General features: G+C 43.5%; 1 protein-coding gene across 1 annotated transcript in view; it reads right to left on the reverse strand.

Moving 5' to 3' along the window:
• The window catches only part of PAPPA2 (pappalysin 2), a 525758-nt gene that overhangs the window by 370907 nt on the left and 128251 nt on the right, over positions 1-26600 (reverse strand). The window contains exon 2 of the mRNA XM_053208873.1: positions 9528-9743. The gene's annotated coding sequence lies outside the window, so the exon portion shown is untranslated. The remainder of the gene's footprint in view (positions 1-9527; positions 9744-26600) is intronic.

Below are 26600 nucleotides of genomic sequence, written 5' to 3' on the forward strand. Positions count from 1 at the left end.
CAGACTCATAACTATAGAGAACAAACTGAGGACTGATGGAGGGGGCGGGGGGTGGAAGATGGGCTAAATGGGTGATGGGTATTAAGGAGGGCACTTGTTGCGATGAGCACTGAGTGTTGCATGTGAGTGATAAATCACAAAATTCTACTGCTGAAATTAATATTACACTACATGTTAACTAACAAGAATTTAAATAAAAACTTGAAATTAAAAAAATAAACTACCAGTCAGGAAAATTTAAAAAAAAAAAAAAGCAAATAGACTATTATGCTATCAAGCTACTGGGACTCCATACTTGATGGTTACTGAATCATAACCTGGCCTATTCTTACTACTGGACATAGTTGTTAATGAAATCATCCTTCTAGTTTTTATCTATAGCCAACTGTCTGCATAGAAATCAGACATGAGACAAATAGGAGCAATATACACTTTGCTGTTTTCAGACTTGCCCCTAATGGATTCATTTCCAGGGAACACTACATGCAAATAACCTTCTAGCTACCTGTTTGACCAATTCATCAAACATCAGAAGTCTATAGAAGATACAGCTTAGGCTCATGCTGAATGAGTCACCTGCATGTCACCCTAATCCCAAGCATGGCACACATTCAGTAGTAGGTAAAAATGTAATGTGGTGAAAAACTAGGCCAAAGACCTGAATAGACACCTCACCAGAGGAAAATATAACAAATGGCAAATAAGCATATGAAAAGATGTTCAATACTCTATGTCATCAGGAACTGCAAATTAGAACACCAAGGAGATACCACTACATACCTATTAGAATGGCCAAAATCCAAACACTGACATCAAGTGCTGATAAAGATGTGGAGCAGCAGAAGGTCTCATTCATTGCTGGTGGGAACACAAAATGGCTACACTTTGGCAATTCCTTACAAAACTAAACATACTTTTAACATATGGTCCAGCAATCATGCTGCTTGATATTCACCAAAAAGACTGAAAACTTATATCTACACAAATACCTACACACGGATTTTTATAGCAGCTTTATTCATTATTGCCAAAACTAGAAAGCAATGAAGATACCCTTCAGTAAGCGAACGAAGAAATGAACTGTGATACATCAAGACAATGGGATATTGTTCAGTGCTAAAAAGACATGAGCAATCAAGCCATTAAAAGACATGGACTAAACTTAAATGCACATTCCTAAGTGAAAGACGCCAATCTGAAAAGGGTACATACTCTTTGATTCCAAACATATAAATTCTGGAAAAGTGTAAACTGTCGAGGCAGTAGAAACATCAAGGGGTAGGTGGAAGGGAGGAATGAATAGGCAGAGCAAAGGATTTTTAGGGCAATGAAACTATTCTGTATTACATTATAATCGTGTTGTCCACACCTATACAATATATACCCCTGAGAATAAACCCTAATGTAAACGGTGGACTTTAAGTGATGATGATATGTCAATACAGGTTCATCAATTGTAACTAATGTACTGCTCTGGTAGGGGATGTTGATAGTGGGAAAGGTTGTACATAAGTGGAAGCAGGGGATTAATGCGAAGTCCCTATGCCTTCTGCTCAATTTTGCAGTGAACTTAAAATTGCTCTAGAAAATAAAGTCTATAAAAAATAAAAAATACACCCACCCAGAAAAGAGGCAAATGCAGACAGCAAATTAAAAAATCTTTTCTCCCAAAAATAGATTTTTAATTAAAAATTAATTTGAGTATACATAACAGTATTATATTCGTTTCAGGTGTATAATATAATGATTTAACAATTCTAAACGTTACTCAGTGCTCTTCATGATAAATGTACTCTTTTTTTTCCTTCAAATTTTTATTTAAATTCTAGTTAGTTAACATACAGTGCAATACTGGTTTCAGGAGTAGAATTCAGTGGTTCATCACTTACATACATCCCCCACTGCTCATCCCAACAATTGCCCTCCTTAATACCCATCACCCACCCACCTCCCTCCAGCAACCCTCAGTTTGTTCTCTATCATTTAGACTCTCTTACGGTTTGTTTCCCTCTCTGTTTCCCCTTCTCATATGTTCATGTGTTTTGTTTCTTAAATGGCACATAAGTGAAATCATGTGGTATTTGTCTTTCTCTAACTTATTTAGCCTAGCATAATACACTCTAGTTCCATCCATGTCATTACTCCATCACGCGCGCGCGCACACACACACACACACACACACACACACACGCCCCATACCTTCTTTATCCGTTCATCAGTCAAAGGACATTTGGGCTCCTTCTATAATTTAGCTATTACTGATAATGCTGCTATGAACATCGGGTTGCAGGTACCCCTTCGAATCTGTATTTTTGTATCCTTCGGGTAAAACCTAGCAGTACAATTGCCGGATCATAGGGTAGTTCTATTTTTAAGTTTTGAGGAACCTCCATACTATTTTCCAGAGTGGCTGCACCAGTTTGTGTTCCCACCAACAGTGCAAGCATCCTCACCAACACCTACCGCTTCCTGTGTTGTTAATTTTAGCCATCTGACAGGTGTGAGGTGGTATCTCATCATGGTTTTCATTTGCAGTTCCCTGATGATGAGTGATGCTGAGCAACTTTTATGGTCTCTTAACCACCTGTATGTTTTCTTTGGAAAAATGTCTACTTGTCTTGTGTCCATTTCTTAACTGGATAATTTGTTTTCTGATATTGAGTTTGGTAATTTCTTTATAGATTTTGGATACTAACCCTTTATCATATATCCCATTTGCAAATACATTTTCTTAATCCCCTTCACTTATTTTACCCATCCCCCACTCCCCTCCTTTCTGGTAACCACCAGTTTGTTCTCTATAGTTAAGAGTCTGGTTTTTTTTGGGGGGGTTGTCTCTTTTGAAAACATCTAACTCTTAGTAATTATATGGGTGAGAATAGTAGTGGTGGTGTTGTTCTGAACCTGCTGTTCTTATTAAAAAATCTATAGTGCCAAATTTTTTTAACGGTTTTTAACGTTTATTTTTCAAAGACAGAGCACAAGCAGGGGAGGGGCAGAGAGACAGGGAGACACAGCATCCGAAACAAGCTCCAGGCTCTGAACTGTCAGCACAGAGACCAATGCAGGGCTCCAACTCACAAACCGTGAGTTCATGACCTGAGCCAAAGTCAGATGCTTAACTGACTGAGCCACCCAGGGGCCCCTATAGTACCAAATTTGAACTGAAAGTATCAAAATGAACTCATGAGATATTTTATCTTTTAAAATACATGGATATTTCCTCACTCTGTCCACCGACAAGGCCTAGAAACAATGACCAACACAGTAGCAATGCATATACTCTGTGTCTAGATTGAGGTTCTGAAATACCATTTCCTACTAAAAAAGGAAAAAAAACAAAAAAACAGGGATTCTTGAAGAAATGGCAGATTTCAGGTCCAAGGCAGGAAAGGTACAAGATGGGCCTAGAATATCTTGCCACTAGGTAGCAAGGAAATCATCAAAGACCACTAGGTCCTGACAAAGCCTTCAAGTGCCAATGGAAGAAAGTTTCCTTGACAGAAGATGGGATGGACTGAGCTGCAATAATTATTACAGTTGCTTGAAACCCATCTAGTATGTTGAATACATGCACAGATACATGGAAACCTGCACTCATGATAAATAAAATTAAAAGTCATCTTTGGATGATGACAGGAAACATTATCTTGACAACTAGTAAATAAAAGGAAATAATGAAGCATTTACTTTACCATTCCTATCTGAATTGTACCCCTGATTAAACAAATAGATGAGGAAAAGTGTCTTTTTTATAGACATATTCTGGGGCACCTGGGTGGCTCAGTCGGTTGGGCGTCTGACTTCGGCTCAGGTCATGGTCTCACGGTTTGTTCCTGGTGTATCACACAGCATCTTGCCAAAAGGACTGAGCATGAGTTTGAAACCTCAAAATCCAGCTGTCCCTTTTCAGGAAACACAGAGGACAGAGGAACTTGCTAAACATCATCAGGAGTGTGCAGCCAGCAACAACTACGCTGAAGGAAACTCGGCAGGTCAAATGCCCCGGTTTTTCAACAGATCGTTTAAATGGGATGAGAGAAGTTTGGAAAAGAAAACTGTAGGTTTAAAAAGATTTCAAAGATATATCAAAGGTTTTTAAAATGGCCAAAACTAAACTGTAATTATGCTACTTTGGGAGTAATACCTCCCAATCTATAAAAAACAAAAATAGAAGGAAGTGATCTAGAGAAGTAAGTATAGTGGTTACTTTCGGGGGCTGAGAGGCTGTCGTGACCATGACAGGGCACCTGGAGGGCTTCTGGCTTGGGTGACAAAGTTCTCTTTCTTTATCTGGGTGACGGTTAAATAGGTGCTTGCCCTGTAAGAATCCACTAAGTCCTGCACTTGTTTTGTATGGTTTTCAGTATTTGTGTTTTACTTTACAATTTTATGTTTTTTCATCATAATACGTGTACTCTTTAATCCCCATCACCTATTTCACCTACCCTCCACCCACCTTCCTTCTGGTAACCGTGTTTGTTCTCTACAGTTAAGAGTCTATTTCTTGGTTTGTCTCACTTGGGTTTTTTTCTTTGCTTATTTGTTTTGTTTCTTAAATTCCACATGAGTGAGATCATATGACGTTTGTCTTCCACTGACTGACTTATTTTGCTTCACATAATATGCTCTAGCTCTGTCCTCTTTGTTGCAATTGGCAAGATTTCATTCTCTTTGTTCCTTCTTTTTGATGGCTGAGTAATATTCCATTATATATACACACACATACATATATATATATACACATACATATATACATATGTACACACACACACACACACACACACACACACACCCATCTTCTTTATCCATGCATCAATTGACAGACACTTGGGCTGCATCCATATCTTGGCTACTGTGAGTAATGCTAGTATAAACAGAGGTGTGTGTGTCCCTTTGAGTTAGCATTTTTGTATTCTTTAGGTAAATACCCAGTAGTGTGATTTTTGGATCATAGGGTAGTTCTATTTTTAACTTTCTGAGGAATCTCCTACTGTCTTCCACAGTGGCTGCACCACTTTGCATTCCCACCAACAATGCAAGAGGATTCCTATTTCTCCACATCTTCATCAACACTTGTTGTTTCTTGTGTTGTTGATTTTAGCCATTCTTACAGGTGTAAGATGATATCCCGTCATGATTTTGATTTGTATTTCCCTGATGGTGAGTGATGGTATTTATGTAGCTGTTGACCATCTGAAGGTTTTCTTTGGAAAAATTTTATATTTTTTAAAGCTTTAATTAAACACACACACGCACCCCAAATGAGCTCAGGTATCTAGAAAAGGCTTTCTAGAGGTAGGAAATCTTGAACTGGGTCTTAAAAGGCAGAGAATGAGGGGCACCTGTGTGGCTCAGTCAGTTAAGAGTCCAACTCTTGATTTCAGCTGAGGTGATGATCTCACAGTTCTTAAGATAAAGCCCCACATCAGGCTCTGTGATGACAGCGTGGAGCTTGCTCGGGATTCTCTCTCCCTCTCTCTCTACCCCTCCCCCGTTCACATGCATGCACTCTCTCGCTCTTTCTCTCTCAGAATAAATAAATGAACTTAAAAAAAAAAAGGCAGGGCAAATGAAAGTTGGGAATAAAAATCTAATTAGCTTAGAGGAAAATAATTCTCCAGAAACCCTGCTTGAGCTCCTCATCCATTTGGAGGAGCATCTCAAATCCCTCAGGCCCAAGCCAAGCAAGCTCAGAACACCCATAATCCTCCTCTCCTAAATTCTGCCCATTTTTCACTGTCCCACATGGGTTCTTATTGTGCCAAGTAACAAACACTTCCCTCCCCATGTTCTCCTTGACTTAGGCATAAACCCCACCCAGAGAGGCACATACACCAGCAATGGCCAACTATCTTTAAAAGCTGAAGAAGACAAACCCTGGACCCTAGAATTAATAGCCCCCTCGCATTCTGAGGGTGTGCTGTTTGACATGATAAGCCACTGGGGACTTGGAGCTAAACCATGAGGCCAGCTCTTGCTCTCTTTCAACACCCCCCCCAAAAAAAAAAAAAAAATCACTGACCCAGCGCAGTGGTGTCCAGATTAGAAATCAGATCCCACAGTGATTAGAGGAGACGCCACTTGAGAAAGGCTGGCGCAAAGCTGATAAGCACAAAGTATTTTTGGAATTATCGTGTTGTTTTAAAAATGGTTGTGTTTTTATTTCACATTTTTTGTTGCTTCTGGTCCAATTTTCATTGGGGGTTGAATATTTCCTTGGATTTTCTGTTTCGCTGCCTACAGGGACAAGAAGTCTTCCTTCAGGAAACCATTCTTAATCTCAGTTCAGCTCTATTTTCCGTCTCTAAGAGCATTCAGTGCAGCTTAGAGCCAGCCCCACTTCCTTTGACGGGTATCTCCTGGCCTGATCACTCTCCTCTCCCCATAATCTAGAACATGTCCCTCTGGTTTGCCTTTCCAGCTTTTGGATCTAGAAAACACAGGTGAAAAGCATCAATGAATGCTGAGACATGATCATTAGGACACTAAAGAGACTGTCTTATACAGCTGTCCATTGAAAGGAAGGCAGAAGTCAGAAGGGCTTCTGGTGAGCAGAGGAAACAGACAGAAACACATGCCCACGAGGGGCAACACGGAAAGTCGGCACAAATTGTCAATTCATGCTGTGGTTGTAAGAGTGAGCCCCACTCAGCATCCTCTCTCACCTCCACCTCAAATCCAGGACTTTCTTGGGGCCCCTGGATTGGCTCAGTCAGTTAAGGGTCCAACTCTTGATTTTGGCTCCGGTCATGATCTCATGGTTCAGGGGTTCGAGCCCCCACATCCAGCTCTGCACTGACAACAGGGAGCCTGGTTGGGATTCTCTCTCTCCCTCTGTCTGCCCCTCTCTCTCAAAATTAATAAATAAACTTTCAAAAAAAAATGAAATCCAGGACCTTCCTGCTTGTCACTGTAGTGGAGTGGTTCCCATTTACATTTCCATGTGAGTGTGAATTTCAGTTAGCATTTGTATTTGAGAATTTACCAAAACTGAACCATTGTGCTTCCTTTTAGAGAAATTCCATCATGTTTTCTGGACAGTAATTTGGAGGGCAAAATCCCTTTCCGGAGCCCATAACAAACTCCTGCAAGTCGTTGGCAGCTTCCCCTGCAGGGGTATGTGCAGATCATGGGGCAGAGGGCCTGACCCGCATGGAGTCCGCAGCGCGCACATCGGCAGCTGGAGTGTACACGTAGGGCTGGCCGGAGGCCTCCCAGCCGCAGCCGGGATTCCAGGGACTGGGGGACATCTGTAGACGCCTGATGTGTCTGAGGCCCTCCTGCGCCTGGGAGGTGACAGCCGAGTCTTGCCGTAAAACAGTCCAGGACCTTTGGCCCAATGGACGTTCTCGCAAGCAGTCACACTCGGGCCAGTTCCCAACAAATACCATAGTCAGCTTTCCCTTCCTTTCCTAGTGGAAGCTGTTCTCCAGGGCTGGGCGGAAAGTTCGCAACTGCTAACGTAATCCTTCAAGACAGAACTTCCCAAGGTGCCACCCACAGTAAGAGCCCAGCCAACAAGCTGCTGTCCCCACTCCTCCCCACGATGCAATTAGCCCTGGGCCATTCTCCATTTATCATCACAGATAGGCTCCTGGGGCGCCAAACGGATGTGAGAGCTATAGCGCATGCGCATATTCCACGCCCAAGGGTTAACACTTCTGCTCACAGAAAGAAAAGAGAAAAGGAGGAGAGGGAGGGAGAAGAGAAGGGACTAGCGCATTCAGTGGATACCAGAGGCAGGTCACAAATGACTTTTCTTTTTTTTTTTTCCTGACAGAAACGTACTTTTTCAACAGTTAGGCTCTTTAAAAGCCACAAGGAGTTGAGGAAAGACGAGTGTTTTCTGGTCAAAAAAGACCTGGGGCTTATCAAGGAAATTAAAGCAGAAAGAAACACTTTGAGACCAACCAACATTGTGTCCTCCGTGTGGTGCTGACAAGCCAGCTGCTGAGTGTATACAGTCTTTGAAAGTAGTTGGAGGTGGAAGGGTTAGAAACTATTAGAAACTGGAGTCTGAAGTTTCAAACCTAGACATGAATCCTGATTGTTCCATCTGCCAGCTACCATAAGTTACTGACTCCTAAAGCTTCACTTTACTCGTCCCTAATACGGAATAATCACCATTCCTGCCTTATGGGACTGGTGTGTTGAATGAGATAATGTGTTTAAGTTGCCAGGCAAAGTGCCCTAGCAGATAGTATATGTTCCATAATTATTGTTAATATTATTTATTAAAGTAAAGCTTTTCAAAGGATATAGGTCCCAAAGTACCCATAAGGGGCAGGGGATCAACATCCTTCATCTATCCCTCCATCAGGGAACCTCTTCCTTTTAAGAAAGGTGATACCTAGAAGCAGGAGGGGAGAAGGAAGCAGGCCCCTGAGTGACCAATCCAACACTTGTGACCAGTGGACTAACAGACTGTAAAATGAGTTTGTCTTTTCATGTGAAAGATGGCAGGACGGAACAAGAGAACGCAGAAAAGTGCCCTATGCAGATGCTGCCTCTAGAACTCCTGATTCTTTCCAAGCCCACTTCACCCGCTGGACAGTTGGAGCTGCACTGGGTGCATGGACCTCCACGGCTACATTCTGCACTGCTTAGCAAAGAAGACAGAAGAGATGGGATCGTCCACCTGTAAGCATGTCCCCAAGGAGTTGGCAATGAGAATTTGCCCGGCTGACAGAAGTAGCTCCCTTCCAAACTGGCATCCCTTGCTAGTGGTGGATAGAGCTAAAAACTGCAAGGACGAATAAGCAGATTTACTTTGCCCTTCCTGGTACTTGTTAAATATCCAAATACTCTTCTTGCATCAACAAAGCCTGAGTGCAGTGGAAAAACTCCGCCAGGAGCTCCCCATAAAGGGTTATTTGAGAGAGGAATGCGATGGCCAAGAGACATCCAGGATGGGAGAATCTCACTGGCTTGTGTTAAACATCACCTTCCTTTCTGGTGCTTACTCAGAAATTCCAAAAGTGAACTCAGCACGACTCATTTGAAGCTACTTGAAATCCACAAACCCTGAGACAAATGGAGGTTTAGGATAGTGAGACCTTTCAGATCATCCCGTTGATTGCATTCTGTCCACTTTGTAATGATCTGCCTTCATTTCACACCCCCAGCTGCCACTTACCTTCCCAGCCAGTCCCTCCTGGATCTCATAATGCTATCCTTCGCATATTTATCACTGGACAGAAAGCACCTTAATTAAATTTTCACTTTCAGCACCTAGCACAGTTCCTGGTACATTGAACTCGCAAGGTATAAATGCTCATCAAATACTCATCAGGTGGACTCATGGGACACAAACTATGTGTCTACAGCTCAGTTGTGAGGCACGAATGAGAAAGCGGCTTGTGCTGAAGCATCTACACCTCTCCCTCCAAACTAGTGACTTTGTAAACTGAAGGATCAGATTAGGGAGTATAATTTCGGACCATTTGTGGAACAGAGTGAAGTTAACTGGATCAAGTGAGAACTGAACCCAGCACCTCAGCCTCACTAGCACCTTGCTCCATTACCTGAGTAAACGAGGTGCAGGCTGTCCCCGATCCGCCAGAAACTGCAGGCGCCAATGCTCCTTCCCTTGCAACGGAACCCAACTTTGTGACATCTTTGTTTCCGTCTCAAAGTCCAGAATCTCAGCTGAAGCTCACCTCCGGCAGGGCAACTGCTACTCTCTGTAGCAGACCTGCCAACACGTCCAGCAATGTGAATAAAAGCTCAGGAGTAAACAACTGCAAAAGGAAAAGAAGAGAAAAACTCTTAGCCCATTTGGATTTGCTTCGTAATGACGGCCTCCAACAAAGTCGCCGAGCTACAAAATATAATCTAGGATTTCTTATCAAAACAGCTGAGCCTTGCACCAGAATTTCACTGTGGAATTCCCAACTGGAGTTTCCCTTAGCTCTGGAAACATTCTTCCTCACTTGGTGTTCCAAAGAATTTCTGGATTCCAAGATGATCAATCCTCTTCTACCCAGATTTGACTGGTGACAAATACACAGGCCATCCCTTGACAGGGCTCATAACCCTCAAGTCATATTGATTTTTATGCACCTGGAAGGCCCTCACACCCTCTCTAGTGCACAGACTGATTCACTCCAGGCTCACTCCCTCCAGGAGGACTTACCTGATTTCCTCCTTTTTTACTCCCTAGAATACTTAAGTGTGGTCCTCTTGATCATACGACTCATTTTCATTTTCTCTCAGATAATATACTGTTATTTATAACACACTAACTTACTTGACCCAAGAAGGCCTGAACGTACCTGGAGGTAACTACTCACAGATTACAACTGGAAGAGCCCTCGCCAGATAGACAATGGTATTTGAAAGTTTACCACTATAATTAGAGAAAGAGAATCAAAAATAATGGACACCATCCAGGCAGCCCAACCTCTCCCTTGGTGCAAGGATCCCCTTCCACATCACTCTTGGTGAATGTTCATTCAGCCTTTGCTAGAATTCTTACCATTGCAGGAATTTCATTTCTTTTGCAGGAACTTGTTCCCATATTGAACACCACCAAAGGTGTTATGGGGAACATAATTCCTCAAGTTTAAAGAATTTTTAAAGGTCATCTTCAGCAGAGATAACATGTTAAATATGCATTTATTTTCAGCCACTTTACCTAACTCTGCATGTTCCCAAAAACTTTTCTTAAAAAAATAAGATAGTTAATAGATAACTAACTTATAAATACCAAGAAAACATGGAGCACTCTGATGAAACAGTGAGTACCAGTTGTGATTGGGTACTTTACAAAAGAGGCACTATCTGCACCCAATAAATCCATGAAAAATATATTCAGTCTGATAAGTAATCAAAGAAATGCTGTCACCAGTCAACTTGGACGACCAATTTAGAAAATAAAAATAGTCAGTATTGGAAGATTTATGAAATAAGTCCTCTTATTCACATCCTGGTGAAACTAAAAGTTGTCACCCTCCTCTGGAAGACAATTTGCATATATGATTCTCCACACCCTTTAGCCAGTAATTCTGCCTTTTAAATTTATAGCAAGAAAATAAGCAAGGAAGCAGACAAAGATTTATGTACAAGGATATTCATCCAAGTGACATTTATCTCAGCAAAAAAACGGGAAACAACCTAGATGTCTTCAAAAAAGAAGACAATAGATCATGGCACATCCATGTGATAGAATGCTACCAACATAAAACACCATGTTTTTGGAAATTATTGAATGATATGGAAAATGGCCAAAATGCAACTTTAAGTGAAAAGGCAGGATCATAAAATTGCAAACACAGTGGGATCCTACCTTGGTTTAAAAATATAAATAAGAATAGGGGCACCTGGGTGGCTCAGTCGGTTAAGCGTCTGACTTCAGCTCAGGTCATAATCTCACAGTTTGTGAGTTCAAGCCCCGCGTCAGGCTCTGTGCTGACAGCTGAGAGCCTGGAGCCCACTTCAGATTCTGTGTTTCCCTCTCTCTCTGCCCCTGTCCTGCTCATGCTCTTTCTCTCTCAAAAATAAATAAACATTAAAAAAAAATTTTTAAAGGATAAATAAAATTGAAAATAGCTAATACCCCACCAGCCAGAGAGAACTACCAAATACGGGTGATAGGACCATGGACTGTTTGGGTTTTTTTTTTTTTAAGTTTATTTATTTTGAGAGAGAGAGAGACAGAGAGAGAGAGAGAGAGAGAGAGAAAATGGAAGGGGGGGGGCACAGAGAGAGGAGAGAGAGAATCCCAAGCAGGCTCCACACATCAGCACAGACCCCGATGTGGGGCTCGAACCCACAAACCATGAGATCATGACCTGAGCCGAAGTCAGATGCTTAACCAACTGAACCACCCGGGCACCCCTCCTTGGATTCTTTTAGAATTTCTTCCTTATTTTTTTTTTACCTAATTTTTGATAGTAATTTCAACCACATTTATAACAAGGAAAACATTTATATAATCTGTAAGGTTTTCTAGTGAATTAAGAAAAAACTTTTCAAACTCCCAGTTAGCTAAGACAGTGTTTCATGGATGACTACATGAAGTGCTTTGTCCCGATACCTGGGGTGCTGTCTAGGCAGCAAGCTGGTGACAGCCAGGGAGAAACTTGGGGAACACCTGTCTTTGCGTCCTTGTATCTCCAACACCAGCTACATAAGGATCCCTGGCTGAAGAGACATTACCAACTGGAAGACAGCAGCACCACACCAAGCCCCCTATGCAAGGGTAGGGCTCTGTTGCAACTGCACCGATCCCATGCCCGTGAGGCGGCCCCTGGCCCCACACGTTGTAAGTGCTCAGTCAGCACTGGTTGGAAGGAAAAGACAGGTAGAAAGATCCCAAACACACACTTCCCAAATGTGCCTGATGGCAAACCTACACTCAGTTCGAAATGATGGAAGGGCATGATGTCATAGATAGAACACGTTTCCAGAATTTTCCCAGTCTATATTTGACCTATACTGTCCTGCTGTCGTCATAAATATACCTGTTTGATCTCGGGCCACTGTCTCAGTGTTTGATCTGGACAACACGATCACCCTATATATAGAAGAAATCGATACTCTCTCTTCCGTCTGTTCAGATAAACTGTCTGGCTCAGGCTATCACATCCTCCATCGATGCACTTTTCCTCCGAGAACCTTTGAAGCTTGGCAAGACAGCGCTCCCACCCATCCTTTCCTTCCTGCGCCCCCTCCGCACCCACCCTCGGCGCTCCCTCTGCCTGAGATGCCAGCCAAGAAGACACTGAACATGAGAGGGTGTCTGCAGAGGATGTGAATAACCCTCATCCTGATCTCCTGTGCAGGCCTGGCCGAAGCCCAGGAGGGCTAGAGGTGCCAGCTCAAGGCAGCATTTGCACCCTGAAAGGAAACAAGGCAGCCAGGGGTGGTCACTTGTCAAAGAAAAATCAGACAATTGGTTACAATTTGCTAGACTGGGGAAACTGAGCCTTTAAGGGGGAACCTGACCTTGGACGGGGGGGATGCTAAAGTGGGATGTCTGCCGTCACCTGCCAGGACCACATCCCCGCCCTCTGACCTCAAAGGAATTATGAGAAGTCTGATGCCCCCTTGCAGAAACCAAACTAAGATAGCAAATGTCTGGCATCTCTGTCAGTCAGCCGGCACGCTATGATAATAGCAGTCAACGTCCCCTAACACGTACTGAGGGTTTTGCTCCTTCTTAATGTCTGTCACACGTTGCAGGTATGTTGATCCTCAAACGACCTCGTGTTATGAGGTGGGACACGCATTATGATCCCACTGATAGTTTAGGAGATTACGTGACCTACGCAAGGTCAGATTTTTAGCTAATGGACGGCCCGGGACACACACCCACGTTTCCTAAGTTTGCTCTTGTGGCTCCTTGTACAGTGCAAAGGATAAGGATGGGCAGAAGCACTTTATAGTTAAGACCAGTCTAACAGAGGCAGGGTAGGTAAACAGGAAGGGTCGGGGGTGGGAGGGATGCAGCAGACTCTTGCAGGAATTTCTGGACATTTCGCATAAATAAATAAGATCTAAATAATTTGCCATTTGTCTTGCAACTTAGCAGCTACTCAGCTTTTAATGAATCACATAAAAGCAGGAAGCCTGAACAAAAGTGGAGTGACCAATTTCTATGTCAGTTTGGAATGACAAGTGGTTTTTTGTTTTTTGTTTTTTGGGGTTTTTTTGCTTAATTTGAGTATTTCTGATGGCCTGGGGACTCTTGGCATACCAGATAGTGAAGCCAGACATTGAAATGCTGGTTCAGTTCAACCTAACAAGCGTTACTGAGCACATTCTCTGCGCGCCACTGCAAGGAGGAAGCCTCGCACTTGCTTCTGGGCATCCCAGACCCCCTTGGGCAAGTTCAGGGCTTCCTCATCCAAGGCCCCATGCTGCAAGCACAGGCTTGATCACAGCAGTTATCAGACTGTAATGTGATTTTGTGGCTCTTCTCCCACTGCACTGTGAGCCCCGGAGAGCAAGGCCCGTGCCCTAGCCGTCTTCACATTTCAAAAGCCTAGGAGATGATCTGGAACATAGCAGGCCCTCCGTAAATGGAGGCACAAACCTGTTCCCCTAAAACCTCAAACACTTGACCTCTTCCAAGGTTCGGAACTCCCATTTATGAAATGGGTAGAGGTGCCCCTGCCCTACCTAAGTCACAGTGGTTTAAGACTAGATGTGTTCGGGGGCACCTGGGTGGTCAGTTGAGTTGAGCGCCCGACTTCAGTTCAGGTCATGATCTCCCGGTCCGTGAGTTCAAGCCCCGCGTCGGGCTCTGTGCGGACAGCTCAGAGCCTGAGGCTGCTTCCGATTCTGCGTCTCCCTCTCTCTCTGCCCCTCCCCCACTCATGCTCTGTTTCTCTCACTCTGAAAAATGAATCAATGTTAAAAAAAAAAGATTAAAAAAAAAGATTCTCCCTCTCCTCTCTCTCAGCTCCTCCTCCACTCACAATCACACTCTCTTTAAAAAAAATTAAAAAAAAAAAAAAAAAACAAGATGTGTACGTGTTTACTGCCAGGCCCTCTCTCACACACGTGTCCCAAACACACCCTAAAATGTAGAAAACCTGAAGACAGGAGCCTTGTGCTCCTTGTTACTCGCCGTCTCCCCACAATGTGTAGTCCTACCATAGTATGCAGTTCACGCTGGTGGACGGCACAGACAGGCCCAGAATCCATTGCAGCCTTTGACCACCAGAAAGCTTACCGCACCGCTGAGGGACTGCCTCCGTCCCTTCGCCAACAGCCCCCTCCGTCACCCGCTCCTCTGATCACACTCGCCTTCCTCTTTCTCAGTAGAGGACAATTTTGTCTTTTCCAAACTTTCCGTAATGCCATGGGCGAGGGGTGGGGGCGGGCAGGCTAACTGACCCAGGCTCCGAGAGACCAGGTGGGACAGACGAAGAGCCTGAGCGGGACCCGGGAGCTGGCCGGCGGGGCCTCTGCTGCCACCTTGAAGCTGGCGTGGGCACCTGAGGGCCTCTGTGGCCTACTAAGTACCTAAGCACAAGCGCTTCCCGAGGATTAATGAGGCACAGAAGGGAATAACACCTCAAACCATTAACCCTCACCAGCCATAAATCCTCAGGAATTGCACGGTAGAGTGGCTGCTCCTCGCTATATTTGGTGAGGATGCGTTTTTAAATAGCCTATGGACTTTTTTAATGGACAACGATATCACTGGTACCCACCAGGTCTTTCCACAGGCCAGATACCTCAGCCTGGGGGCCTGGCCCTTTACTCAATTTGCAATGCTCCTTCTCCCTCTTCCTGCTAGCTGCTTTTCCTTGTGTCTTTTCCTCCTCGAAGATTAAAAAACACCACATAAACTGAAAACACTGGAATGTGAGAAAGAGAAGCCCAGCTGGCCTAAGAGCAGGTGCCAGCTCTGCAGGTGGGCTCTGTGGGCAGCCAGATGGGAGAAAATCAAGAGCAAAGACAGCCAAAGTGCGGGAATCCTCTGTTGACTTCTTTGACATTGAAATCCCCAATGAAAATGTAAATGCCATCAAGTGGAGGAAGCCTTTAAGCCATTTGTAGGCCACTGACAACTCTGCTACAAATAAATCATCAAAAATAGCCAATCACCCATTGGGGCCATGGGCAATGGAACTCAACACAGGTGTTAATAAGGGAAGTAAGGAAAGTTAGGAATCACGGGGGCAGGAAGGTGGAAGACGAGGAGGAAAATCAGAGACAAAACTGGACTTGGGGGAGGCATCACATCCTTGGCCGTTGGAGATGAAGGGTGGTAGTTGGAAAGTAAACGCCAATGACATTACCGGACGCATCATTTTTTTTCTAGAACAAGCCCAGCTAGAGGATGACCAAAGATGAACAGAAGCCAGAGAGAAGGCAAAGCAGGGAGAAAAGAAATGAAGGCCAAGGGGCTTAGATGCAAGGAGGACCAGATGCATTAATTTTGGCAATCATGGGATGCTCAAGACCCCGGGGGCTCCACCCGAGTACTCAGTACGCCATCACTCGATTTCTCTATGAAAAACATCTCTTTCAAAGGAGCTTGCCTCAGAAAGTCACTCTGGGCGATAAAGAGTTAACATCTGAAAATCTCAAGGAGACTTTGGAGAACAAAGTTCTATTCTAAGTGTGAGGGATTCCTATTATAAGACACTCTGTAGATTGACAGAACTAAATGGCCTCTACATCATACAACCATAATCCTCCTCAGTGTACAAAAGTCCAAAAATAAAGACCAGATGTCTTCAAGTTGCTGACGTTGGTTGAGCTGGTTCCACTCGCTCACAGAGATTGCTAAACCAAGCTTTCCCTGGACGCAAAGCTGAGGATTTCCATCATCGTATTATTGGCTTTTTTTTTTTTTGCCACAATTTTCCTGTTCACGTATCTGGGCACCCTTCTGGCCTCCTTGGGTCCGGAGTGGAGTTTTCCACCCCTTAGAGGATGCAACCGCAGAAGCTCAATCGAAACCGTGAAGCACTTGCACTGCTCTCAGCAGCCTCTTCCGGCATCAAAGAACCGGCTTCTCATTAGCGGCTGGTTAGGACAACGAGGCCTCCACCAGCGACTTGCTCAAACTCTGGTTCCCCCAGAAAACCTTTGTGAAGATTCTCCCCCAGGCCAGCTCTCCCAATTACCCCCTCCACCCCCCAAAGCCCCACTGCTTTGTGTAAGCCAGCTGGGGATCGTTCCCCATTTTCTAACCATCCACTCACTCTGCCACTTTCTCGTAAGTTTCCAAAAGGCGTGCTGTGGTTCAGAAAGCTTCCTGGTTTTTATTCTCATGCCTTGCTCCTATATATTTGCTCCATTAGATCATCCGCGACTCTGCCATGAGAACTGTATTTTTTAAGTCCTTCTTATTCTCCCCCTTGACTCCCACAGATGTCAGTACATCAAGAGGTTTTAGTAAAGGGAGAAACAAAAGAAAAAGTAAACTGTGAGGCCAATGACAAATAAGTGTGTGCTTTTGTGTGTGTGCTTTTGTGTGTGTGTGTGTGTGTGTGTGTGTGTGTGTGTGTGCATACGTGTATGTGGGAGCAGGGGGGCAGGGAGTTCATTTGTATATTCACTCATTTCATAAATATTTGTTGAGGGGCTCCCTCAAACGGTGCCACCAGCCTCAGCGCCGCCGTGGGCGGTCCTGCAGAGAGTAAGCCCTGGCGTGGAGCAGGTGCCACGGGAGAGACAGGAAACTCTCCGCACAGGGCATCTTTGTTCCACGCTGCAGAGATGGTGGAGCTTTCCAGAAACCCCCCACAGCATCTGTCCCAGGCGCTGCAGAGTGGCTTCACAGCAGACAAGCTTGTTTAGAACTATTTATGGGAGATATTTTTAGGAAGTAATTTAAAAAAAAATGTTGAGTGCTGAGCAGTTTAAAAAAAAAGGTATTACAATAGGCAGTAGGCATAAGGATTCAGCAAAGAACAATAAAAATAAAGTCCTTGTGGTCCCAGAACAACACCTCCTCGGACTTCTTTGATAAAGTTTTCTAGGTCCATGAGCTTCACGTTGCTTGTGTTTGTAGAGTTTATTTCATAGCTGAAAAGAGACAGTGTGTTCAGGTATGTGTCATGTAACAAAAAGTATATGTGTCCCATAAGAATATGCTTGATGTAGATTCAGAGTACAAAACCCAGAAAGGAGCATCAGATACATTTTAGAACCCAGCAGTTTTCTTCATGATGTGTGATTCTTTTATCTCAAACATGGAGGAAAATACAGTACAATTTACATATGCTAATGAGGGCACCCAAAACTTTCATACCACTGCATATATAACAGAATATCACTCAGCCATAAAAAAGAATGAAATCTTGCATTTGTGATGACACAGATGGATCCAGAGTATATCGCTAAGCGAAATAAGTCAGTCATAGAAAGACAAACACCGTGTGATTTTACTCACATGTGGAATTTAAGAAACAAAACCAATGAACAAAGAAAAAAAGAGATGAACCAAAAAACATACGCGATGGTCCCCAGAGTGGAGGTGGGTGGGGGGATGGGTGAAATAGGTGATGAGGATTAAGAGTGCACTTATCATGATGAACACTAAGTAATGTATAGAATTGTTGAATCACTATACTGTACACCTGAAACTAATATAATACTGTATATGTTAACTATACTGGAATTAATTTTTTTAAAACTTGCATGCCATCGAATATTTTAGGAAACCCCAAACTGCAGATTACTACTAAATCAAAAGCATGAATTTCAAGCAAAAGGTTTTAGACAATAAACATACTGATTTCCAACAAATTGTTTGCTTTTTATTTTTTTATTTTTATTTTTTTTAATTTTTTTTTTAACATTTATTTATTTTTGAGACAGAGAGACACAGAGCATGAACGGGGGAGAGTCAGAGAGAGGGAGACACAGAATCCAAAACAGGCTCCAGGCTGTCAGCACAGAGCCCGACGCGGGGCTCAAACTCACGGACCGCGAGATCATGACCTGAGCCGAAGTCGGCCGCTCAACTGACTGAGCCACCCAGGCGCCCCAAATTGTTTGCTTTTTAAAAAATAGAAATTGGGGCACCTGGGTGGTTCAGTCGATTAAGTGCCCAACTTTCGATCTCGGCTCATGATCTCATGGTTTGTGAGTCTGAGCCCTGAGTTGGGCACCATACTGACAGCTCGCAGCCTGCTTGGGATTCTCTCTCTCCCTCTCTCCCTGCGCCTTCCACACTCTCCCAGCAAGTGTGCACTCACTGTCTCTCAAAATAAATAAATAGATTTTAAAAAATAGAAATTGCTTAGTCAGAGAAAGACAAATATCATATGACTTCAGCCACATGAGGACTTTAAGACACAGAACAGATGAACATAAGGGAAGGGAAGCAAAAATAATATAAAAACGGGGGGGGGGGGCACAAAACAGAAGAGACTCTTAAATAAGGAGAACAGAGGGTTACTGGAGGGGTTGTGGGAGGGGGGATGGGCTAAATGGGTAAGGGGCATTAAGGAATCTATTCCTGAAACCATTGCTGCACTATATGCTAACTAATTTGGATGTAAATTTAAAAAATAAAATTAAAAAATATATAGTAATTGCTTCCCATCTAATCTTAGTAGCAAAACCCCAACTCCAGATTGCTTTACTTTTCAAAGCATGGAAAATCACCTACAGATGGGATCAAATTTCACTCTCCGGACAACACAGAGGTGGTTGGGAGAATACAGTATCTATTCCGTGACACTTTAAGGACAGTTAAGGTCACATGATGCTCCCACATAGGATGAGATTAGTGCTCATGTCCCTTTCCTCACTTAAGGCATTTTTTAAATTTTAATTTGAATGAGAATTTTATTCTGAACCTTAAGTACTTGGAGAGTTGAGTTGATTACATGCTTCCATTCCTGGCACATTCTCATTACCAGTATGTGCAGGGCTTCTCTCTTCATTTATCATTCTGCTTTTATACCTGATCATTCACACTTCCCTCACTTTCTCTCTCTTTTGTGTCCCCTCCCCCACCCTAAAGGCACCCACGTTAACGTGTTTGATTCACATAGGTAGATACAGAGATACATGTACATATATGTGTATGTGTTTATGTATGTAAATGTTAAGTATGTGTATGTTGCAGAGGGATTATCTTTGAAAAGTATGTAGTGTGTGGTGTGGGTATGGTTTCTTAGATGGTACTCTGATATAAATTTCATTGTGCTTCTTTCATTCTTGACTTTTAAGCTCCTATTCTCTGCCTCCACAAGCAATGCTCTAATGAGTATCCTTGCATACGCCCCCCCTTCCATTAGTGTACGAGAATTACTCTATGGTATATAGTCAGGCCTGGGGCTCCTGGGGCATAAGGTATACCCAAAAACACCACTTTAGTTCAGTACTGCCTGATTGTTCCCCAGAATGCTATACCAATGTACATTTCACCAGCAGTACATACAAGTTCTCCAGATCCCCACCAATACTGTCAATTTTTGCTATTCGATGGAGTATACAATAGTATTTCATTGTTATTTCAATTTACTTATCTCTCATTTCCTAGTTTAAGCAAATTTTTATATACTTGCTTCAGATTCCTCCCTTGTGCCTATTCCTGTTCTTTGAATATTTTCCATTGAGTTCCCCAGTCTGTTCCCCTGAATTGTAACAATTCCTTTTCCAATTAGATATCAATCTCTTATTATTGTCTTTTTAATGCAGATATCTTCTCTCAGGGGCGTCTGGGTGGCTCAGTTGGTTAAGTGTCTGACTCTCAATTTCTGCTCACGTCATGATCTCACTGTGAGTTCAAGCCCCACATCGGGCTCTACGCTGACAGGGCAGAGCCTGCCTAGGATTCACTCTCCCTCTGTCTCTCTGCCCCTCGCCTGCTCACACAGCCTCTCTCTCAAAAATAAATAAGCATTTAAAAAATATATATCTTCTCTCAGCCTATTAACATGATCTATAGTGCTTACACTGAAGAGAAATCCTCTAATTTGGTTGCAGTGAAATGCACCAATCATTCGCCTTATGACTTGTACTTTGGTGGTCTTATTTACAAAGTCCTCCCTCACTCCAAACCCACAAAGATATTCCATTCCACTAGCTTTATAGTTCCACTCACATTTGGGTCTTTAATTCTTCTGGAAGATTAAATTTTAGCATCATATAGGAATCTGTCTTAATTTTTCTCCATATAGTAACTTTATTCCCTCAACACCACACATTAAACAAACCACTGGTGAACACATTTGTGGTGCCACATCTATCATATGCCATGTTTCCGAATAAACACGGGCCTATATTTAATTCTTTGTTCTATTGCATGGATTTATTTCCTATTCTTCTTCTCATGCTACATCGCTTTTACTACTATGATTTAATATGTTTCCATATCTGGTAAAGCAAATCCTCCTCTTTCCTCTTCTTTTCAAATGTGACTTAGCAGCAGTTCATGGGCATTTGTTAATCCATACAAATTGTAGAATGAACTCAAGGTCATTTCTGTTATCTTGAAAGACCATGAACTTTTCTTCCCCTTCCCTCTCCGGGCCTAGGGCATGAGACTAGTCCTTTATGGCTTGTTTCTTTATAAAGCAATTAGCAGAAACCCACCTGAAAGCAATTTAAGTCAACAATAATAACGTAGTAAATGCTCAAACAACATCATAAGGACTCTATCTTTTCATGCTTTTCTTGACTCTACTCTCTTCTGAGTTGGCTTCCATATGAGACATTTCTCTGGGAGGAGGCCCCCAGCTGCAGCTTACTTTGCTAGCAATCCACGCAGAAAGAAAATGCTTCTTCCCTCAGAGCTTCATCAGTTCTGGATGGGGCTTTCATGAGCATCCTGCCCTGGCCTGAAACACACCCCATCCTCAAACAACTGATGTGACCAGAGTTTAGAAGACTCTCCTTGGCCACGCCCATATCTTCTGCCTGCCCACCCCGGGATCGGCCCCATCAGACACACATGGACTAATAGGGAGGGAGCAGCTCCATAAAGAAAAACTGAAATTCTATCAGAGGAAGGGAGAACAGATGTGAGGCAGACAAAAACTACAAAGGTCAACTCTCCACTTGAAAAAACCCACTGCGGTTACTTATTCCATGTGACTCCTCCTACCACAAGATAAATTCCTTGAGGGCAGGCCTTGTGGCCCTTCATCTTTGGGGCCCCAGCACCTAGTCAAGTGCCTTTATATAGTGGACACACAACATTTCCTGAATGTGAGTGAGTGAGTGGGTGAATGAGTGAATGAAACAATGCAAGAATGCCAGGGCTAGATTGCATGGGATTGTACCTTACTTGGAGAGAAGAGGAAACAACAGTGACTGCATCGGGATTTTACAAGCTAAGGCGCCGGACTCAGAAACAGGTCACCATTCCTTTGTCACACTGATGTAAACCTAACTTTCACCAACTTTCCCAATGGCCTGACACCTCTCATAAGAAAAAGTCTAGGGTAGTGGTTAGGAGTTTTAGAGTCTGACAGACCTGATTCCCATCCTGACTCTGCCACTTATTATGAAAACTTGGCTCATTTTAACCATTTTCAGCCACAATTTCTTCTTCTGCACAATGGGGACTAATACGTACTTTTTAGAATTACGATATTTTAAATGATAATTATGTAAAGAGCTCAACCCAGTGTCTGGAACTGGACTATAAGAAAATCATTGCCTGTTGATTTATAACCTCGGGAGTTCCCTGGGTGGGATTTGAAACTGGCCCCAAACACAGAGGGCAAGAAGAGACACAAGAAACAGGAAGACAATTCCAGATTAGTAGGTGGCAGTTTTAATAGGCAGGGGAACTTACCTACAAGATATTCAGCTGAAAAGCATCGCCTTTGAAGACTTAAAATCATGGAGAGGCAGACTCCATCCCTATTCAATCAGACCTACTGATTCAGTCTTACCGGAGGAGGTCTGGGCCACCACAGCGATGCTACTTCTTTGGCTCCCTTTCCTACTACTCTTCACTCCAACCAAATTGACCTCCATGCTGTTAGTTATCTCTTCCTGTGTAACAAATTGCCCCCAGAATTTAGCGCCTTAGCACAAAAAAGTACCTATTACTTCAGTTTCTGTGGGTCAGGTACCCAGGCATGGGTTACTTTGTATAGTGTCTGGCATATGATAATAACCCAATAATCATGCGTCGAACGGAGCAATTTGTGGCACTATCAGAGTATTTTTGTGTGTGTGTGAAACCTTGATCTCATTTGGAAATTGCCTGATAGAAAAACAGGCAGCCGCTCTCAACCACCTCTGCATCTGACAGCTGTATCTGTTCTCATCCCAAGTCCAGCTACTGCCAAGGGAAACTTTTACTGTCGTTTGTATATGGCAATAAGAACCATCTTAGGTCATGGTCTCAGAAGCAGACCCTGAAATGAGGATTCACATGCAAGAAACTTATTAAGAAAGTGGTCCCAAGAGAAACTGGTAAGGAAGTGGGGTAAGTCACTTAGAAGACAGGGAATCAGTAGTAATCAAGCAAAAGCATGACCAGGAGAAGTCCCAGCCTCAATCTAGTCCCACGGGGAGATCAGGAGCACAAATTGCAACGTCAGAGTTTGCCCTCCTCAAGACCAGAAATCTGGGCTTTCATTCCCCACAAAATCTCCACTGGCTAAGTTGTACACAGGCCAAACAGCTCTAGAAAGTCAGGGAGAGTCCTCTAGAGGAGGTGAACCTGTAAGTCACTGGAAGCAAAGCGCACAGACCACAACAAACCAGTAGGAGGGACCTGAACTCTGGGATGGGATGCTGTCATGTCCACCGCAAGTGCCCTGGCTCCTCTGAATCCAGCTGTTGGTCAAATTTAGGGCAAGACGGGTTGCCACCTATTCACATTTAGTCACTACCAAAACCAAAACAAAACAGAAAAGTTATAACCATTACTCCTACCTTAGCAAAGCTTCAAGAAATTAAGGCACTTGCCTAAGATCAAATCACTATTTTGTGTCTGAGCCAGGATTCAAACTCTGGTTGATCTGTCTCAGAAATGATGCTCCTGATTGCTATTTTATAATTAAAAATGTATTTGTTCTCCTAATTCCCTAACATGATAGAGAACGTACAAAAGTTAAATAGGATCTACTGATAGATACAGGAACAGCCCAAGTGGACTGACCCCCCGCCTTGATGCCTCTGGCATTGTAGACAGTAAACATCCAGTTCGAAGTAATTATGACCAAGGGACCCATGCCATACAGCAGTCCTCAGACAGTTATAGGTTGGGCACACACAAATCTAAGTCTGTTCCAAGATGCTGAAAAGGTGACAACAATATAGACTTTATGTACACTCTGGAGTGGTCCAATAAGTTGTCTGCCATGCTGGAAGACCTCTTTATTGTTCAGTGTAGGTTTGGATAAACTCAACACTACAGCCTTTAGTCTCATTTCTCCTTTCAGGCGAACTCAAGTGAATTTATAATGGCAGTTCCAGGGAAAGTGTTTTGGGTTTCAACAGAGGATGAGAATTTGGTCTTACCAGGGGTGATGACAGAGACGATATATGGAGATCACCAAACTCAGCCAAAAAGCTTCTTGCTGCAGAGAACAGATGCCCTCATCTAGGTTCATGTGATGCTCTGTTGGGCAACATACCTGTCTTTGGCACATAGTCTTTTCTGTTGGGTCACTGGGTCACTGGAGCACAGCTAAAGCCCTCTGATTATACACAGACAGAAGTTCTAGAGACCAGGTGGGTGGGGTGAGATGGTGATACCAATCAATGAGGATTTAAAAACCTTCAGCTTTAGGCTTTTGGTTTGTTTGTTCATTTTGATAGGTTTGCAGTGAACTGGTCCCCTAATTCCATCCTTTCTTGCAACCAATGGCAATACCTTTCCTAAGTGATTTTAAAAACAAAAATTTTTTTAAGTTTTTTTTTTGAGAGACACAGAGTGTGAGCAGGGGAGGGGCAGAGAGAGAGGGAGACACAGAATCCGAAGCAGGCTCCAGGCTCTGAGCTGTCAGCACAAAGCCCCACAGGGGCTTGAACTCACAAACTTCGAGATCATGACCTGAGCCAAAGATGGATGCTCAACCAACTGAGCCACCCAGGCACCCCTCCTGGGTAACTTTTAAGGTTGGAGTTTAACCACGTGATCACATAACAGAATGAAACGAACCAGCCCCATGATGCCTTTTACCTCTTATGAAAGTACATGTGCAGGGACGTGCACATAAGTGCCCCACTCAGTGAACTCTCACAAACTGAATACACAAACTGAACATGTTTGTTTAATCACCACCCTAGGAGCCCCCCTTATGTTCTCTTCTGGTCACTGCACACCCCCCAGGACTAGAAACGTTCCTGACTTCTAACACCACTGATTAGTTTAGCTTGTTTTTGTACTTTATAAAACTGAAATCACACACTGTGTATTCTTTTGTGCTTGGCTTCTTTTTGCTCAACACTGTTGAGATTTACCCATGTTATTGCATTTAGTTGTAGATCATTTATTCCAATTGCTGTATATTATTCCATTGTGTAAAAAAGCCATAACTTATTTATCCTTTCTATTGTCAATGGGCATTTGTGTCGTTTCCAGGATTTGGCTATTATGAATAATGCTGCTATGAACATTCTCCTACAAGTCTTTTTGTGTATTTCTGTTGGGTATACACCTAGCACTGCAACTGCTGGGTCACGGTGTGGGCACGTATTCAGCCTCAGCAGATATCACCGAACACTTCTCCAAGACTGTATTTTCAACTGTGGCTCTCTCCTGTGTATTTTTCACCTGTGATTTTTACCTTCCAACACTGGCCTCATTAACATGGGACTTGAATAGAACTAACCAGCTAGGGACTGCCCAACTGCAGCCCTACCCCCACTGAGGATGCACATCCTTGTTGCACACAAATTCCCTGGCATTCTCAAAAGGAACTTAACCCCTGTAGATGCTCTGAAAACATGATCTTCCCCCAGTGAGGGGGGGAATAAAAAGGCAATTTGGAGGCAATTCCATGCTGTTGGTGATACAGATTCCCATGACGGAAGTTTTTTGCTTTGGGAGGTGGAGGGGGTTGAGGGGTAGTTTCATAAAGCCCAAAACAATTCCAAAGAAGCCTCTGCAAAAGAGAAGGAGGTTGGATCAGAGTGCTTCTGCTCTCCACACATGCCACAGCAAAAGTCCCAGAGGTCCACTGGAACAGAGATTGGTTGGAACCCTTTACAATCCCAATGAGAAGCCATTCTAATGATCTCCGAAATGGAGTGTAAATCACAGCTGTGTGGAGCTTTGAAAATCTATCTTTTGTTGCTAATCTGTCTGTTCTGAAAGGGTGGGTGGGGGTGCATTGAAGGCACGCAACACTCTACAAATCGACAAACAAGTTCCAGACAATGGTTCCTGCCCTTGCCAAAGTTGTGGTTCAGTTTTTTAATGAGCTCATTGGGATTTATTCTTGTTACTGTACTTTACTCATTAGCTCCTTGAAGTTACTGTTGGGTACCTCAGGGTGGAGGCTCCAGACCTCAGCATTCTTCTAAAGGGCTCGCTCACCACCACAGAAGGGAAGGGGGGGCGCCGCGGGAGCTCACACATGGCTTCAGCAAGGTGCCGCCTGCATGGTTCTCCTTCCCAGAAAAGAGAAGCAGAGCCCTGAGGTGGGAGCCAGCCTGCACGCACAGGCCCCAACGAGGAAGGCTTCTAGGGAAGTCGAGACAAGAGTCCCTCAGCACACAGAGTTCCAGTGCTGTAGCAAGTCCTAGGCTTTAGAGGAAGCCCCTCCCAAACGTCTTTTGCTACAGCTTTGTTGGTTTTCCTCTGGACACGGGGTGAAGAGGCACTGGGAAAATACCCTCTGACTGATCAGAGCTGCAAAGTTGTAAGGACAGCATTATTTCTTTTGACATTAAGCTGATGAAAAGCCCACCTACTACAGAACTTATGACCTGCTCCTAGTTTTTCTAAGGTCCATCACGGTGGGGTATCTGTGAATTTTGTTCTTCAAGGAGGTTTATTCAAAGAGAGAGGGAAGAAAAGGAGCAACAAGTTCTTTTTACAATAATGACACCAAACTGGAGCTTTATAAGAATATGCTACACTTAACACTTGCTGATCCCCACCCTTTACCATAGGGACATTCTATTATGCTTATTATACTATTATTACATTATGTTAATTGAATTAGCCCCTTCCCTGGCTCCTCATGCCTTCCGGAAACAAT

This window comes from Acinonyx jubatus, chromosome E4 (genome assembly GCF_027475565.1).
Source record: "Acinonyx jubatus isolate Ajub_Pintada_27869175 chromosome E4, VMU_Ajub_asm_v1.0, whole genome shotgun sequence".
NCBI classification, from domain to species: Eukaryota; Metazoa; Chordata; class Mammalia; order Carnivora; family Felidae; genus Acinonyx; species Acinonyx jubatus.